The 17,496-nt window shown below is 43.6% G+C and overlaps 1 protein-coding gene across 1 annotated transcript in view; it reads right to left on the reverse strand.

Moving 5' to 3' along the window:
* PLA2G4A (phospholipase A2 group IVA) overlaps window positions 1-17,496 on the reverse strand; it is a 698,142-nt gene that overhangs the window by 73,060 nt on the left and 607,586 nt on the right. The window lies entirely within an intron of this gene.

A 17,496-nucleotide genomic window follows, 5' to 3' on the forward strand; every position in this document is an offset into this window, starting at 1 on the left:
GTCTCTAGTACTGATGTTAAATCCTGTCAATCTTGGTATTATCTGTGCGAGGCTTGCATCTTGTCTTGTAACAACCAAGATTATGCTCTTATTTTGTGCATGTTTTAATTGGGCATCCCATTCCGGCATGACTTTGGTACTTGTCATCAATGGCTGAGGCCCAACTCGTTCACTAGAAACATAATTGAACAATTCTTCAGTATTTGTGGTGGTAAATGTTCTTCGCATTTGTTTCTTAATGCTTGGGAGAGGATCTTTAAAAGGTTGTGGTCCAAACAACTTGGGCTGCACAGCTATATCGTTGACTCAATGAGTTGTCCGCTTACCAGTAAGAGTCTCTTCCAGCCTAGCAGTGTTATCCCATGCTAAGTTAGTGAAGACGTGAGGCTGAATGTTGGCTGGAAAAACAATTTGCTTTGTTAAGGTAGCTTTTAGCTTATTAGTCTGTAAATCTCTTCATAGTAAACAGGCACCTGCACTTCCTGTGGTAAAATACTTGGGGAACCATGTTGCTTTCCACATTTCTGGCAACGTCTAACAGTGGAATGTGATTTCTTACTTGAGCGGTCTCCAACAAAGTTTTCCACAAAGAGTAGTCCTGCGGGCTTGTCAGTTTAACTTCATGTTGGATATTTAACCATAAATTAATTATAAACTAAGAATCAAAGGGACAGGAAGTGCTTGCTTCAGTCATTTATGCTGCTACACGGTCATTCACCACCAGCTCTGGAACTAGAAATGAATTTAAAAATGTGAACATTTTACTTGTTGTACTTAATATAACATAATTACTATTATCAATTTATATAATCACATTTACTGTAATTTTTAATAATAAAATTCAAAATAATTCAAATTATGAAAAGAATCAATTTACAACAGGTATCTTGGAAGTGGAGTAGTAACTCACAAAAGCCAAAGAATTATGACTTGCTATCACATATTTTCCATCTCTAGGAGTCCATACCTTGCCAATAAATCTTATAAGAACCAATCCCCCCCAAGTGAAACCGATAACATGGTTGGCTCAAGGCCTAACTGCCAGGTTATTCCCGTAATAACAGATTTGTTTCACTTGGCACACAAACTATCTGCTGCAATAGGTGTAGACATCAGTAAACAAAATGTAGTAGGTCAAAGGATACCAAAATGCTGCAAATGGAATGCACTGCAGCTCCTAAAGCTTTGCAAAGGTTAACAGGTCGCCTTCCATCTCTTCAATAATGTTTTCAATATATGAACCAGGTGAATGACTCGTCTGGAGCAGAAAACATGACTTGTATAAATAGTCTTACCTTGATGTGTCCAATTAAGTAGGTAATAAACAATTTGCCTTTTATTGCACAAATACTGCATGATTTGTTTTTTCTCGCCACATAATTTGGTAAACCCTGCTGCACAATCTGATCCCCTATTGTTTCATGGTTCTTGTAATGATTGTTTTAATTACAGTGTATTTATTACTTTCAAACGAGGACCACTAGGAACATCTAGTGTAAATGTCTTCCTCATTGCTTCTACACTGCAGACTATAGATAGTCTCCAGCTCCGTCTTCTCTTCATCAACATTTTGGTCATCTACCAAATACTCTCTTACTGCAGGTGTTACAGTGAGGATTCAAACTTCACATCTAAAAACTTTACATTCACAAAATTTCAAAGGCTTATGATTTTTCTAGTGAAGTTACAGAAGAGAAGAATAGGATTTACCGTCTCCGGATTCGGTATCAGGATTTATCTTTTGCAAACTTGGCACTAGGATTCATATTTTCATTTTGACAGGTAATCTTGGATCACACTCAGTACGAACCTAGATACGTAACAGACCCTAATTTTAGTGAGCAGAAACCCATGAAGTCACAGGATTGCTGTCATAGAATTTACTCTTTTTCCAGGCATTATAATTAAAGCTGTCCCATCATCAGGACAACAAACAAAATGTTTCTGGCTACTTCACTGTACACTTTCGCTTTCTAGTAGAGGCACACAGAGAGTGAGAGCATCTGCAAGTGATCGAAAAACAAGCAATGACAAAAGCCAACAGGTCTCGTATTGCACACCAGCCTTTATGGTTGGGACTATGCCGGGCCTCATCAGTCTAAAAATAACAAAATAAATAATAATTTTCTACAAACTAGTTTCTTTGGTCTAAAAAAACAAAAAACAAACAAAAACAAGAAAAAAAACACACACACACACACACACACACACATTACCATAGTACCCCCTGGCGCTGAAGGGATCTACTTTGTGTGAGGATGTGTTCCTTGTGGAAGGGTGGCATGGTGTAACTCGTAGTGAAGTCGGCCAATTGCTGAAGTGGGCTGATGCACTGCATGTTAATGCATTCTGGAGTGGGTAGAATAAACGTGAATGACACCAACCACAGACAAATGAATGAAATCTGGCTGAAAACCCTATAAGTCAGTGATTCCCAGCCTGTGGTCGGGGGACCCCTGAGGGTCTGCCAAGCCTACTCAGAGGGTCCGCAATAACTTGTATATAAATGAAAAAGCTACATGTACAATTCCAAAGTTTAAAAGTAATCCAACATTTTCAGAATGCAATACTACCACTGCTACAAGATTCAAGAAGAATTTCAACCTAAATGTGAAGAAATCTGAAATTGGAAGATAAAAATTAAGGTATTATCCTCGGATTGATTTGTGAGAGCAGTGCAAGTGCATCATACAGAATAGAGTATGGATGATGAGTGGCCTCAATTAAATTTAGAAATGCTCCAACTCTATTAAAATGACAATTTTGATTTTTATTATATCTGATTGTGAATTAAATAGATTATTTAATCAGGTGTGTGCTTGTTTGATGAATTCTAGTTTCTGTATTGTTTGTGTATCATTTAGCAGTTCAAATTATCGAACATGGTTAGGCCAGGTACCCCTGCTTCCAGTAATAGCCCAGTAGGGGTCCCCAATTCCCATATTAATTCAGTGGGGGGTCACCAGTTTCCAGTAATTATTAAGTACGGGTCCCCAAAAGTCAAAAGGTTGGGAACCACTGCTATAAGTAACTATGTTCTGCACATAGGTTTTACCCAATCAAACAATTGTCTGATAGACCTAAAAATGTCAGTCAGGCATTGGCTGCTAGCCTCTTGCCTTTGAGAAAAAAGGAAAGAAAAAAGGCAGGAAAGAAAGAAACCAAGAACAAAAGAAGGAAAGAAAGGAGAGAAAGAAGGAAAGGAGAGAAAGAATAAACGTAATCAGAGTATAGCTCAATACCGAACAGTTTCAAATTGACACAATCTGGTATGATGTGAAATAGCAGCAGCCAGAAACGCAGAACACTCCAAAGAGAATTTACAACACCACTGGCAGAAGATGGCATTTGATAAAAATGGAATGAGCTTCATGGACCCATCCGAAGGGTCCTGCTACATGTTTTATTACAGGTTGGGCTTTAAACCTTACTATGGTAAACTGAGCCTAGTGTCTGATCATCTGCCACTCCAGCCACATACCTAACATCCAGGCTTCCATCACACTAGATCAATCAGCAGTTCTAATCCTCTGAGTCAACACCACAAACTGGCAAAATAATCTGACATGTAGTCCAACAAGAAGTTGATGTAACCAGATCAAAGAACATAAAGCTGATAAAAAATAAGGCAGAACAGTCAATAAGTGACCAATCAAGTGCTACTCAAAATGCCACTCAAGTGAACATGAATCAATGCTCACTTTCAGCACCATAACTGCTACTTGACAAAATGTCACTCTAAAAAATAAAACAATAAATCTCAAAGAAAAATGCTCCTGGCTTCACTATCCATTCAGGAAAGTACCCAGCATTCAACTGATGTTTCCTTCGCCTCAATCCTCTACATTTCATTCTTGACCTCTCAGTGAGCCTTCCCCACCTAAGACACTATGTAAAGAACCCGTATTTCCATTATTTCTCTGCTTATCAATCATTGCTGTGCATCCTTATAGGCAAATATCCAAACCCAGAAGCTCCACTACACCATTCAACTTCTTAACTGTGCCAGTGTCCTCACCTGTCACTAAAGCTACAGTCTCCTAATCCGTTCTACCATTCCGCTATATCCTTGCAACGGTTACCTGTCCTGTCTTACTGTATCTGCAAATACAAAACTCTGAAGCAGACTCCCACGACACCATCAACTCCGCCGAGCATCTCCACTTCAAAATCCACATCAACGCCAACAACACACTCAGAGGAACACTGGTCTACAGACCCCCTGGACCAGGACCGCAGTTCTGCAACAACATCGCCGACGCCATCAGCTCCCGAGCCCTCGCCTCAACAGACTACATCCTCCTCAGTGACCTAAACTTCCACCTAGAAAATAACAACGATATCAACACCACCAACCTAATCGACAACCTCGCCAACTTCGGCCTCAAGCAACTCGTCACTACACCCACCCACTCCGCAGGCCACACACTCGACCCCATCATCTCAGCCAGCAACCACGTCTCTTTCAGCCACACCACCAAACTCAGCTGGACAGACCACTGCTGCATCCACTTCTCCTACCAGAAACCAGTCACTCACCACCACCGCACACAACCCCGCCCCAACGCAACTGGAGCAAAATATCAACAGATCAACTGATCTCCACTCTCACCCGGGCCCCACCCCCTGAGTCCCCGGACCCCAACACAGACACCATCAACCTGCATCGCTGGATAGAAGATTGCGCCAACACACTTGTACCGCTCAAAAAAAAAAAAAAACACCTCCCACAGAATCAAGGCAAGCTGGTTCACCACAGAACTACAGGAATCCAAACGGCTCTGCCGCAGAATGGAAAAAACCTGGCACCTTGACCCTACCAACTCCAACCACATCGCTTTCAAGGATGCCCTATGCAGACATCACCAACTGATCCTCACCACCAAAAGGACCCACTTCAAAAACCGCATTGATGCCAACGCTCACAACAGTAAAGAGCTCTTCGGCATCGTCAATGAGCTCTCCACGCCCAGGACCTGCTCCAACTAACCCCCGCCATCACAGGAGTTATGCAACTCACTGGCAACCCACTTCCGTCGAAAGATAGAAGAAATCCACAATAGCTTCAAACCCCAGACCCACCAGCTCACTACAAACACCCAAGAACCCAACTCTCCAAGCAACACCCACCTCCTTCACACCTGGATCCCCGTCAACATAGAGGACACCGCCACCACCATGGCCTCCATCCACTCCAGATCACCATCGGACCCCTACCCACACCATATCTTCCATAAGGCAAACATCATCATCGCCCCCCACCTCTGCAAAACCATCAACAGCTCCTTCGAGTCAGCCACCTTCCCAGAAAGATGGAAGCACGCAGAAATCAACGCCCTGCTGAAGAAACCAAAGGCAGACCCAGAAGACCCCAAGAACTACCGGCCGATCTCCCTCCTCCCCTTCCCAGCCAAGGTCATCGAAAAAATCGTAAACAGCCAACTATCCCGGTTCCTGGAAGACAGCAAGGTACTCAACACCTCCCAATCCAGATTTCCCAGAAACCACAGCACCGAGACTGCACTCATTGCTGCCACAGACGACATTATGACCATGATCGACGAAGGAGAAACAGCAGCACTCATCCTCCTGGACCTCTCCGCAGCCTTCGACACGGTATGTCATCACACTCTCATCACGCGCCTCCACAACGCTGGAATACGCGACAAGGCACTCGACTGGATCTAGTCATTTCTCTCAGGCAGAACCCAGAGAGTCCATGTCACACCGTTCCTGTCAGAAGCCTCCAGAATCGTCTGTGGCGTTCCCCAAGGATCTTCGCTCAGCCCCACGCTCTTCAACATTTACATGGCCCCCCTCGCCAACATCGCACAAACCCACCACATCAACATAGTTTCCTACGCAGACAACACTCAGCTCATCCTCTCCCTCACGAAAGACCCTACAACTGCAAAGAACAACCTCCACAATGGATTTCACGCCATCGCCAGCTGGATGGAATCAAGCCACCTCAAGTTAAACACAGATAAGACAGAAATCCTCATCTTTGGCACCAACCCCTCAACTTGGAATGACTCCCTGTGGCCCACCTCCCTAGGAACCGCACCCTCACCCACCACCCACGCACGCAACCTAGGCTTCATCTTGGACTCCACACTCAGCAGGTCAATGCCATCTCCTCTTCCTGCTACAACACTCTCCGCATGCTCCGCAAAATCTTCAAGTGGATTCCCGTAGAAACTAGGAAAACTGTCACCCACACCCTGGTCAGAAGCCGATTGGGACTATGGAAACGCCCTATATGCAGGAATAACAACCAAACTCCTAACAAAGCTGCAAAGAATCCAGAACGCATCCGCCCGCCTCATTCTGGACATCCCACTCCGCGACCACATTTCCCCCCCACCTCAGAGACCTTCACTGGCTCCCAGTATCAAAGAGGATCACCTTCAAACTCCTCATCCACGCACAGAAGGCCCTCCACGACGCAGGCCCAGCCTACCTCTACGACAGACTCACCTTCCACACCCCCACCCTCAATATTCGCTCCGCCAGCCTCGCCTCCATCCCCCGCATCTGCCGCACCACCGCCGGAGGAAGATCCTTCTTTCACCTAGCCGCCAAGACCTGGAACTCCCTACTGCTCCACCTTCGCCAGACCCAAGGCCTCTTGACATTCAGGAAATGCCTCAAGACATGGCTTTACGACCAGCAGCTCCCCCTCCCAGCGCCTTGAGACCCTAACGGGTGATTAGTGCGCTCTATAAATCCTTGATTGATTGATTGAAGCAACTTGATAACCCCAACTCTACTTACTCAAGCCCCTAACCATAAACCTGGATCGTGAACTGAGATAATTAATTGGACAACCCCTAACTCTCCCAAAGATGATCACCCTATACTTTATATCACCCCATCCTATTACACCTTAGGCCCTTAAAACCTAATCTGGACCCCTGCCTTTCCAATCACCCATCTAACCAATCTTCAAGTAGATAACCTCCTTGTTCCTCTCTCACTTTGCCAAATCCTGTAAAAAGTAATTTCTCATTATAACTGGGCCAAATGCACATATAAATCATTAGACCTTGCTTGAAACCTATGCAGTTACAAAAACGTGAGCTGCAAACTGAAACCTACAGACCAATCACCACAATTATCAGCCACATCCAGCACTGCTAATGAAATGAAAGCTACAACATCTCCAACACTACCCAATATATCTGGAGAAAACAGAGACCTGCAGCAAAACTGACCAGAAGTGTCCACAAAAGATCATGTTACAAAATGGTATGCAAGCATACCTTTTCAAAACTTCAATATTAAAGACCTACTACAGCTGTGACGTATACCAGTCTAGGGGGCTGAAGCAGATTACAGCAAGCCTGAAATCACAGACCCTACCCAATCTAAGGAAATTTTAACAGCTACTCCCATACCTCCAGAGCATGACCAGATATTGAAACGCAAACAACCAGCATTTTCTACTCTTCTGGACGAAACAACCACCAGCCATTATGAATGTGAATCAATGCTAGATCACTAACCAAAACAGGAACCATATGTATGGTATACTAACAGATTACAAACCAGAACTCCTTTTCATTCCTAAAACCTGGCTTGGCGAAGACACCACAACCTTCCCACAATAAAAATTAACTTAAAGAATACTGAACACTCTTATGAACTTGAGCAAAAGGAGAATATGTTGGCAGTGTAGTAGAGGTTTATAGAAATACACCACTAACATCTGCCATCACTGATGTAGAATGCAAAATATTTTATTTACACTGTTCTTTTAACTGTTACATTCTTAACCTCTTTCCTCCTACTATACTGTTCTCACCAAACACCCTGCTTTTAAAGACGTTCTCATGGGTTTAGAGACATTCTGAAGGACACAAGAACTTCTGCATCATTTGTAGGCTCCACATCTGGTTTGGTAAACCAGCACTACGTCTAACATCATACCTGCCCTCTAATATTAAAGCATTAGAGCTTCACAAATAGGTCAAAGGGCCCAACCACTCAGTAGGGCATACTCTTGAAGCTATAGTCACCCTATGAAGCCTGATCTCAGTCACAGGAAACACAACTACATGGAGCTACCAAAACCTTCATCTATTTTAAACTAGACCTCACTTGAGTAATCCAACATTTTCAGAATGCAATACTACCACTGCTACAAAACCCAAGAAGAATCTCAACCTAAACTACCTACAAGAAAAATCCTCTGCTGAGCTTCTGAAACAGAAATGTCAATAGGAATGTCCCACCAATGGCTAACTGGAGTATTTGACTTGGTGAGCCCTTCTCAAAGAAATACAGCTATAACATCACAGAAAGAAGAATTAACAGTTCAACTTCGATGTAAAATATCTAAAAAAAAACTAAAAAACATAAGAAAGACCTCTTGAAAGAATACGGGGGACAACAGCTAACCTCAATGATAAAAAGCAGCTCCAAAAGCAGTACTGAATCTCTAGAAGCCAAAAAACACCACTACACACAATGCATAATTAAAGCTCCATGGCCAACCAAATATCTTTACACATAGGTTAATTAATTCTGTAACCCTGGCTGCATCTCAACAAATATAAAACACTCCCATGAACTCTGGAATGCCTTGATGAACCACTTAATTGAAAACCTGTTAACTCTGAATCTTACTTTCATTAAAAGGCAAGCAACAACAACAATGTGCAACCTTCACTACCAAAACTGTTTACCCAAAAAAGCCAACCCACACTATATGCTCATTCAACTTTCTCATTGAAAAAGTAGCTCAAGATCGAATCAACGGCATAAACATGACAGGCTTTCCAGCAGACCCTTCTATTCCAAACATCTCAAAACCACTGCTACAATACCAGAGTGAGAGATAATTAACTATTCACTAGTGAATTATGAACGGACTTGACAACATCTGTTGCTAAACCACTATTAAAAAAAGCAGGCAGTGTTGTGACCGTTGTGTCATATCCAACTACAGACCAATTTCAAATGGTCTCTTTCTAAACAAGCTTACAGAAAATGTAGCCCTCCCCAAAGCACATCTTTTTTTTCAAAAAACACAGTCTATTATCTGACAGACAAAGCTTTTTCAGACCCCAATCAGCACTGATCTCAAACTTCTATGACTTCAAGACCTATGTAGGCACGAATGTTGTCCCTAGTCTAACTACTGGACCTATTGTCAGCATTTGACATAGATGACCACCATTTTACCAGCTCATCGCCAACGTATCCAATGCACGGTGATGAAATTGATAAAATGCTATCCTATTAGCTAGACCACAAATTTTCACACTCCTTTTTAACTCCTCATCATCCAACTACCAAGTAGGTATCACACAAGGCTGAACAATTAAACCCTTACTTTTCAGTGCATACCTTACACTATTTCTTGCCTTGTGAGCTCTTTCAAACTCACATGCTTCAACTATGTTTGGGATACACAGGCCGCCTTCGAACTTGAATGACATTCTTAGGTCATGATCTCTGTACTCAAGGTAGATTTAATATAGCCTTAGAGACCACCGTAGGGGGCTATAGAGGCCATTAAAGGCCCACTCCAGCGTTACAGGCCCGAGCCACAGGTGAGGGTCTTTAACAAGGGAGCTGGACTTTAATTGCCTGTATAGCCCAGCTACAAAGAGCTATAAAGCTATTAGAACAGTTTGCCACTACAGGACAGAATGTTCTAATAAATAAAATAAAGTCCTCACAGAGCCAGAGGGGACTGAAATCCCCTCAGGCTCCGTGAGGCCTTTGTTCACAGCTGTTGCTGTGAAGAAAGAACATTGGAATGTTGACGCTCAGGGCTTTTACCAGACAGTAAAAGCCCCAGCACTCCATTGTCTCAAATGGAGCCCCCAACATTCCAATGTTCTAATTGCTGTGGAACGTTGGATCCTTGAGCATCAACTCAAAGTAAACTTATGAGAAGCTCAAATACATGTGAATCGCCTGGCTAAGATATAAGCAATATCCTTGTGGCCTATGGAATTGTGACAGCCGTAAAGACCATGTTAGATGAAAAATCTTGGTGTCATCATGGACTTTAAATTGTCACTACAATCCCAAACGTCAAAGTGACAAGAGACTCATACACTATGAGAATATAAGTATATTTCCCTATGTAGACCTCTTACATAGGATGCTTGTGGAACTGGCCATAGTGATATCCCACTCGCAATATGAGAATAAGCTCTATATAAGAAACTCTACCGACCAATCTGCAAGCTACAAAAAATTCTGAAAGAAGCAGACAGACAAATCCTTAACCTAAACGGAAGAGACCATTTCACCCATACTCTCTCAGCTCTCCACTAATTTCCAGTGGCAAGAAGATTACATGCCAAAAAACGGAATATGGAACATCAACAGCCATCAAGAATTCAGAAACGAAATACAATCCTGGCACTTTTCAAATACAGAAGTGAACCTTAAACCATAATGAATGACTGATTTGTGTAAAATGCTAGTGCCTCTATCCTCACATTCCTGTGTTTACAACACATGCATAAGACATACATTAGTGCAGCGCCATGCCAGGAGCACAATCTCCATGTGTTACACACAACACAAACTAAACTCTAATGAATGTCATGTGCAGCAACACCTTCTCCCCTGCTCTGGTGAAGTAGTGCACTGCTCTCATGATAATTTGTAAGTGCTTTCAACAAGACGTGGAAAGCGCTTTAGAAATGCTACAATACAGAGTAACACAAGACAATACATTACAATCTGGTCCAGAAGTTTCCAATTAACATTTTCCTAGCTGTCAGTCTGTTTACTCTGAGGCTTTCTGATCGCTCCTGGTGAAATTTTAAAAATATGCTGTTATTAGCATGTTCACAATTTTGAAAGTGCCACTTCTCCATATTAGTTCCCTATGTCACTATTTGTCCTCATGAGACCCTGGCATACTCCTTAAGGGTCGAAACGTCATTGACAGATAACAAGACAGACCCCTCTCACTTCTTATCCCATATGGGGATTTGTCATATGGATGTATTTGTCTAAATATTAAATCGGGGCTGCCTTTGTGTAATATATATTAACACACCAATTACTTTAGAAACAACAGTGTTTTTTGATTGTTATATGTTTTTTTCACTTGGGGTGTACTTTTTTCACTCTTGTGTCTTTGTTACTTTCATAAATTTCTTATGCTATGACGGTGATTCACAATAATAAAAGTATATGTCTTTGGTATAATTCAGTACTGGTTGCACTGTATATCATTGAGATATTCTTGACAGACTTAACTGCCTGGATAGAAGCATTGCTCTGTGATAAATTCAGTAGCAGCATCTCCTGCTTAATTATACATTGTCTATAAGTGAGTTTCATGTGAATGTGTGCTTCTTCAGACTTGAGGAAAAAGAACAATGTCTTCCAGTGAGTTAGAGTAGGCCATAGAGCTGGATTTATCAGAGATAAGTATGTGCGTGCGTGCGTGCGTGACGCGCACTCGGATGATGGATGCCAAGTTTAAAAAATGCTTTTTTCCTGCAGGTAATACTCTGGGTGGTACCTTCAGTCTGATCTAGGAGCCTGTGGTATAACAGTGGGCGAATCTCTGCGTCAATTATTTACTAGCAGGCTGAATTGGGCAACCTTTCGGGTACCGGCAAACCTTACCCTGGTAGTCAGTGCAGTTGTCTGACCTGACATGGCAGTCGATGCAGTACCTGCAGACTGACCTGGGAGTCCGTGTGGTACCAGCAGCCTGACTTCATGAACAGCCCGACATAGGAAGCTATAGGGTACCACTGGCTTGATCTGAGATTCTGTGTAGTACCAGCAGCCTAACACAAGAACCTGTACGAGCAGTCTGTTCAGTCCCAGGGTTTTTCCTGTGCGTACGTGTGGTACCAGTGGCTTCACATCAATAGCCTTATGCTGCCCTGTGCAGTGAGTACGCTGCAGGATAGAATGTGACGTAAACGGATCTTAACGACAAGGAAAGTCATGCATGAAATGCCTCACATCGCATTCTATTTTGAGAAACTAATTTCCTCCACCCTTCGAAATTGAGCAATTGTTGAATCCAGCGAAGGTATGTTAGTGGCAAAAGGTAAGCTTGTTCTCCAATTACCAGCGAGCGCTAAAAGTGCTTTTGTTTATACCTACATAAAGTATGTAGGAAGAGATTAACGGGAAGCACAGTTTAAATGCACATAATTCTGAGGTAGCTCGTTAAATTTGTTAATACAAACGGTCTGGGAGAAGATTACAAAAATAGTGATAATGCCGCATAGAAACAGATGTAGTGAATTTTCCTTAAATGTGCACTTGAAATGTGACCACGGGGACTGGCCGCCAAATGTATACGTGGACTTATAATGATGACTAAAATGTTTATCAATTAATATACTGAATAAGTTTTATACTAATTATTAATAATTGTATTATTGAATTTGTGCTGAAATCCTTGTAGGCCTTAAGTTAGCATGAGCCGAAGCTTAGCTGCTTGGCTCTCATATTAAATGTATTTCTCCTATCTTGCAGTGTGCTGACTCGCAAAAGGACATGACCTCTTGTTTTCTTCAAACTAGAAGCTGAATGTAACCATAGCAGATCCGTTCACACAAAATTCACATTGCTTTTAGAAATTAGGACAAAATGCAACAGTGTAGATTAATGTAATGGAAAGGTCGTTCAAACCGGTGAAGACAATGGGGCTACTGACCAAAAGATTTGCAAAGAATTACAGAAAGATGAAATCCTACCGGACCTGCTACCTCTGAAGACATCGAACATGAGGACCAATGTGAAGCTTGTGAAATAATATGGGTTGAAAGAATAATGACAATCTGTTTTCCAATAGGATAATGATAGTGGGGTATAACAAAGGTCCAATAGAATTTTGGGGGAATGTACAACGAAAAAGGGATGAAAACCCATGACACAGGGAGCCATTTAGGTGGGTTAGGGAATGCTATTGATTTTATCCAGAAACGTTGTCACTCTGTTTGGTGACTTATTGGTTTGCCTAGAACCATCCTCGTCCTTAGATTGCCCATTTACACTTTACCTCCTTATGAGGGAAGTGCCCCCATTTTGGCCCGGAGTTGAGTTCTGACTGATGGCGATTTGACTGATGTCCTGAAGACGAAAACTGAACCTGTGCGCTGACCAAAACTTTGGAGGGTAATTATGACAATGCATTTGTGATTTGTCTGTTTGCTTTTCCTTTCTAGGTACCATCTGCTTACTTTTTGACAGAGACCATAGTTAGATGTTTTCCAAATTGGTGTTTAGCATTAGCATGTTGGGCTTCATGCAAAACAATTTAATCAGTAGTTAGGACAGGTATTCACTAAACTGGCGCAAATAGACAAACGACAGAATCTATGCTTTGTTGAACTGACGCGTTATTGACACTCTGCTAAATTGATCTATGTTTACGCCGTTTTATGTTTTGATGTTTGTGATTCTCGCCTTAACCTTTTTGGAGCGGGCATCGGCCACTGGCTGATGCCCACACACCCTCCCTGGTGCGGGTCACGACCAGTGGCCGACACCAGGAAGGGTATTAATAAATCCTTGGGTGCGTCGCACCCGAGGATTTTTTATTTTTTTTCCCCTTTCCCCGGGAGACACGGAAGCTTCCGTGTCTCCCCCCCACCCACCCCTTTGTGACATCAGCGCGCCTCACGTTACAAAGGTGTTTTCCCCATCAAAGCAGGAAGCAGCCTTGCGGACGCTACCTGCTTCGATGGGGAAAACGGCCTTCCCCACGTTCGGGAAGGCCTCGTAAGAAAGGGGAGACTCTCCCCTTTCTTACGAGGCCTTCTGAAACTGTTTCCTGGCCCCCGATCGCAGCACAGCTGTGGTGGGCTGGGAGGTTCACTGTTCGAAAAGCCAGGTTTTGAGGCCCTTCCTGAAAAGAAGTAGGTTTTGGGTCTTGCGAAGGTGCGTTGGGAGGGCGTTCCAGGTTTTGGGTGCAAGGTAGGAGAAGGATCTGCCCCAGGTGGTGGTATGTTTGATGCGGGGGACAGAGGCGAGAGAGAGGTCAGCTGAGCGGAGGTTTCGTGTAGGGGTGTGGAAGGTGACTCTCGTTGAGGTAGGCAGGGCCTGTGTTGTGGAGTGATTTGTGTGCGAGGATGAGGATCTTGAAGGTGATCCTTTTGTCAATGGGGAGCCAGTGGAGGGATTTGAGGTGTGGAGAGATGTGTCAGGGGAGGTCGAGGATGAGTCGTGCTGCTGAGTTCTGGATGCGTGTAGTTTGCGCTTGAGTTTTAGAGTGGTGCCGGCATAGAGGGCGTTTCCGTAATCAAGTCTGCTGCTGATGAGTGTGTGAGTGACAGTTTTTCTGGTCTCTATGGGGATCCATTTGAATGTTTTTTTCAGTATACTGAGTGTGTTGAAGCATGAGGAGGTGAGAGCGTTGATTTGTTGGGTCATCGAGAGGGAGGAGTCTAGGATGATGCCGAGGTTGCGTGCGTGGCTGGCGGGGGTGGGTGCAGGGCCTAGCGTGGTGGGCCACCATGAGGGGTCCCAGGTGTTTTTGTGTGGGCCAAAGAGGATTATTTCGGTTTTGCTTGAGTTGAGTTTCAGGTGGTTGGCTGTCATATATATATATATCACTTTTGTCAATATGTGTGTGGTTTCCCTGGGGGGAAAAGGGTCAGACTTGTCTAGTGGCAGTTTTAGTGCCATAAAGAAACGCAGAAGGTTTATATGCCTACTGCAAAGAGCAAATCTGTATTTTATGTAAATAGCGGAGTACATTAGTAAAGTCAGCCATTACCTGCGCTATAATACCAATGAAATGTATGTGCGGGGTGGAGGGCGGCTATGGAGAGATGAAGGGCACTTTTGCTGGGTGGTAATAAGGGAATCCTAGGAGGGGGGAGTGGGAGCACCAATAATGATTGTTGGACTGGGCGCAGGAGGTGCTAAAGACTGTGACGAATGGTATGTGACAAGGTGTTTTTTGAGTGTCTTGAAAGAACGTGCTGATTGAGGGAAGAAGCGCAGGTAAGGTGGCCTCTACTGTTGCACGTATCCCACACACACCATCGATTTTGTGACTGTCTACGTAGGCTAGTGTTTTAGAGCAACAGTTTAGCCAATAGCAGAGATGGCATCTTGATGGATGACTGCTGCCTGCACTCGGGTTATAGAGGACCGCTCTGACATAGGATCAGAGACTGAGATATCAGATACTGAGACAGCATCTGAGGGATAGGACAATGGCGCAGACTCTGGGAGTGATTTTTCAGTCGGAGGAGTCCCATTCGATAACTCCTCTTCCAGTATATTATGAGGAAGGTGATGAGGACAGGCCTGCTGTCCCTTCGCAAGCTGTTTGTGCAACTGGGTAATAGTGGGTTAGCCCAACCCAGAGAGCAGGTAAATGCGGCGGCAAGCAGAGAGAGAGCTCTCTTGGGAGCTCCCCAATTTAGTTCAGCCCCAAATTCCACCACCCAAATCGTATTGTGGAGACATCAAAATTATCTATGGAAAAACAAACTGGTTTTGTAAGGCAGGCATCTGTGTTTTTGGTCCTGGATTCGGCGGCCATATAGAGAAACACACTAAACCCAAACATTTCTGGAAACTAGACATTCGGGGGAGTCCACAGAGGTGTGACTTGTGTTGATTCCCCAAAGTTTTCTTACCCAGAATACCCTGCAAAGCTGAAAAGGTGAATAAAAACTCTATTTTTCTCGCATTTCTGTCACACAAACTACAGGAATATGCTGGGATCCACAAAATTCCTACCACCCAGTGACTCCTCATCTGTCCTGATAAAAACACTACCCCACTTGAGTGCCTACACCTAGTGCCTGCGTCAGGAATGAATCACCCCAGGGTCAACAGCTGCCTCACGTAAGGACCAACATTGACCGTTGTGTGATCTATTCCTGTCGCGGGCACCAGGCCTACCCACACAAGTGAGGTATCATATTTATCGGGAGACTTGGGGGAACTCTGGGTGGAAGGAAATTTGTGGCTCCTCTCAGATTCCAGAACTTTCTGTCACCATAATGTGAGGAAAACTTGTTTTATTAGCCACTTTTGGAGGTTTGCAAAGGATTCTGGGTAACAGAACCTGGTCAGAGCCCCACAAGTCACCCCATCTTGGATTCCCCTAGGTCTCTAGTTTTCAAAAATGCACAGGTTTGGTAGGTTTCCCTAGGTGCCGGCTGAGCTAGAGGCCAAAATCTACAGCTAGGCACTTTGCAAAAAACAGCTCTGTATTCTGTCAAAAAATGTGATGTGTCCACGGTGTGTTTTGGGGTATTTCCTGTCGCGGGCGCTAGGCCTACCCACACAAGTGAGGTATCATTTTTATCGGGAGACTTGGGGGAACATAGAATAGCAAAACAAGTGTTATTGCCCCTTATCTTTCTCTACATTTTTTCCTTCCAAATATAAGAGTGTGTGTAAAAAAGACGTCTATTTGAGAAATGCCATGCAATTCACATGCTAGTATGGGCACCCCGGAATTCAGAGATGTGCAAATAACCACTGCTCCTCAAAACCTTATCTTGAGCCCATTTTGGAAATGCAAAGGTTTTCTTGATACCTATTTTTCACTCTTCATATTTCAGCAAATGAATTGCTGTATACCCAGTATAGAATGAAAAACAACTGCAGGGTGCAGCTCATTTATTGGCTCTGGGTACCTAGGGTTCTTGAAGAACCTACAAGCCCTTTATATCCCCGCAACCAGAAGAGTCTAGCAGACAAAACGGTATATTGCTTTTGGAAATCTTACATTGCAGGAAAAAGTTAGAGTAAAACAAAGAAAAATGGCTGTTTTCAGTTCAATTTCAATATTTTTTTATTTCAGCTGTTATTTTCTGTAGGAAAACCTTGTAGGATCTACACAAATGACCCCTTGCTGAATTCAGAATTTTGTCTAGTTTTCAGAAATGTTTAGCATTCCGGGATCCAGCATTGGTTTCACACCCATTCCTGCCACTAACTGGAAGGAGGCTGAAAGCACCAAAAATAGTAAAAATGGGGTATGTCCCAGTAAAATGCCAAATTTGTGTTGAAAAATGTGGTTTTCTGATTCAAGTCTGCCCGTTCCTGAAAGGTGGGAAGATAGTGATTTCAGCACCAGCAACCCTTTGTTGATGGCATTTTCAGGGAAAAAACCACAAGCCTTCTACGGCAGCCCTTTTTCCCCATTTTTTTGGAAAAAACAAAATTTTCACTGTATTTTGGCTATTTTCTTGGTCAATCAATCAAGAAATTTGTATAGCGCGCTACTCACCCGGAGGGTCTCAAGGCGCTGGGGGAGGGGGGACCGCTACTGCTCAAACAGCCAGGTCTTGAGTTTCTTCCTGAAGGAGAGGTGGTCTTGGGTCAGACGGAGGTGGATGGGGAGGGAGTTCCAAGTCTTGGCTGCCAGGTAGGAGAAGGATCTTCCTCCCATGGTGGCTTTTCTAATGCGTGGCACGGCGGCGAGGGCGTGGCTGGTCGATCGTAGCTGGCGGCTGGGAGTGTAGAAGGTTAGGCGGTTGTTGAGGTACCTGTGGCCCAGGTCGTGGATGGCCTTGTGTG

Source organism: Pleurodeles waltl, chromosome 4_2 (genome assembly GCF_031143425.1).
Source record: "Pleurodeles waltl isolate 20211129_DDA chromosome 4_2, aPleWal1.hap1.20221129, whole genome shotgun sequence".
Taxonomy (NCBI): domain Eukaryota; kingdom Metazoa; phylum Chordata; class Amphibia; order Caudata; family Salamandridae; genus Pleurodeles; species Pleurodeles waltl.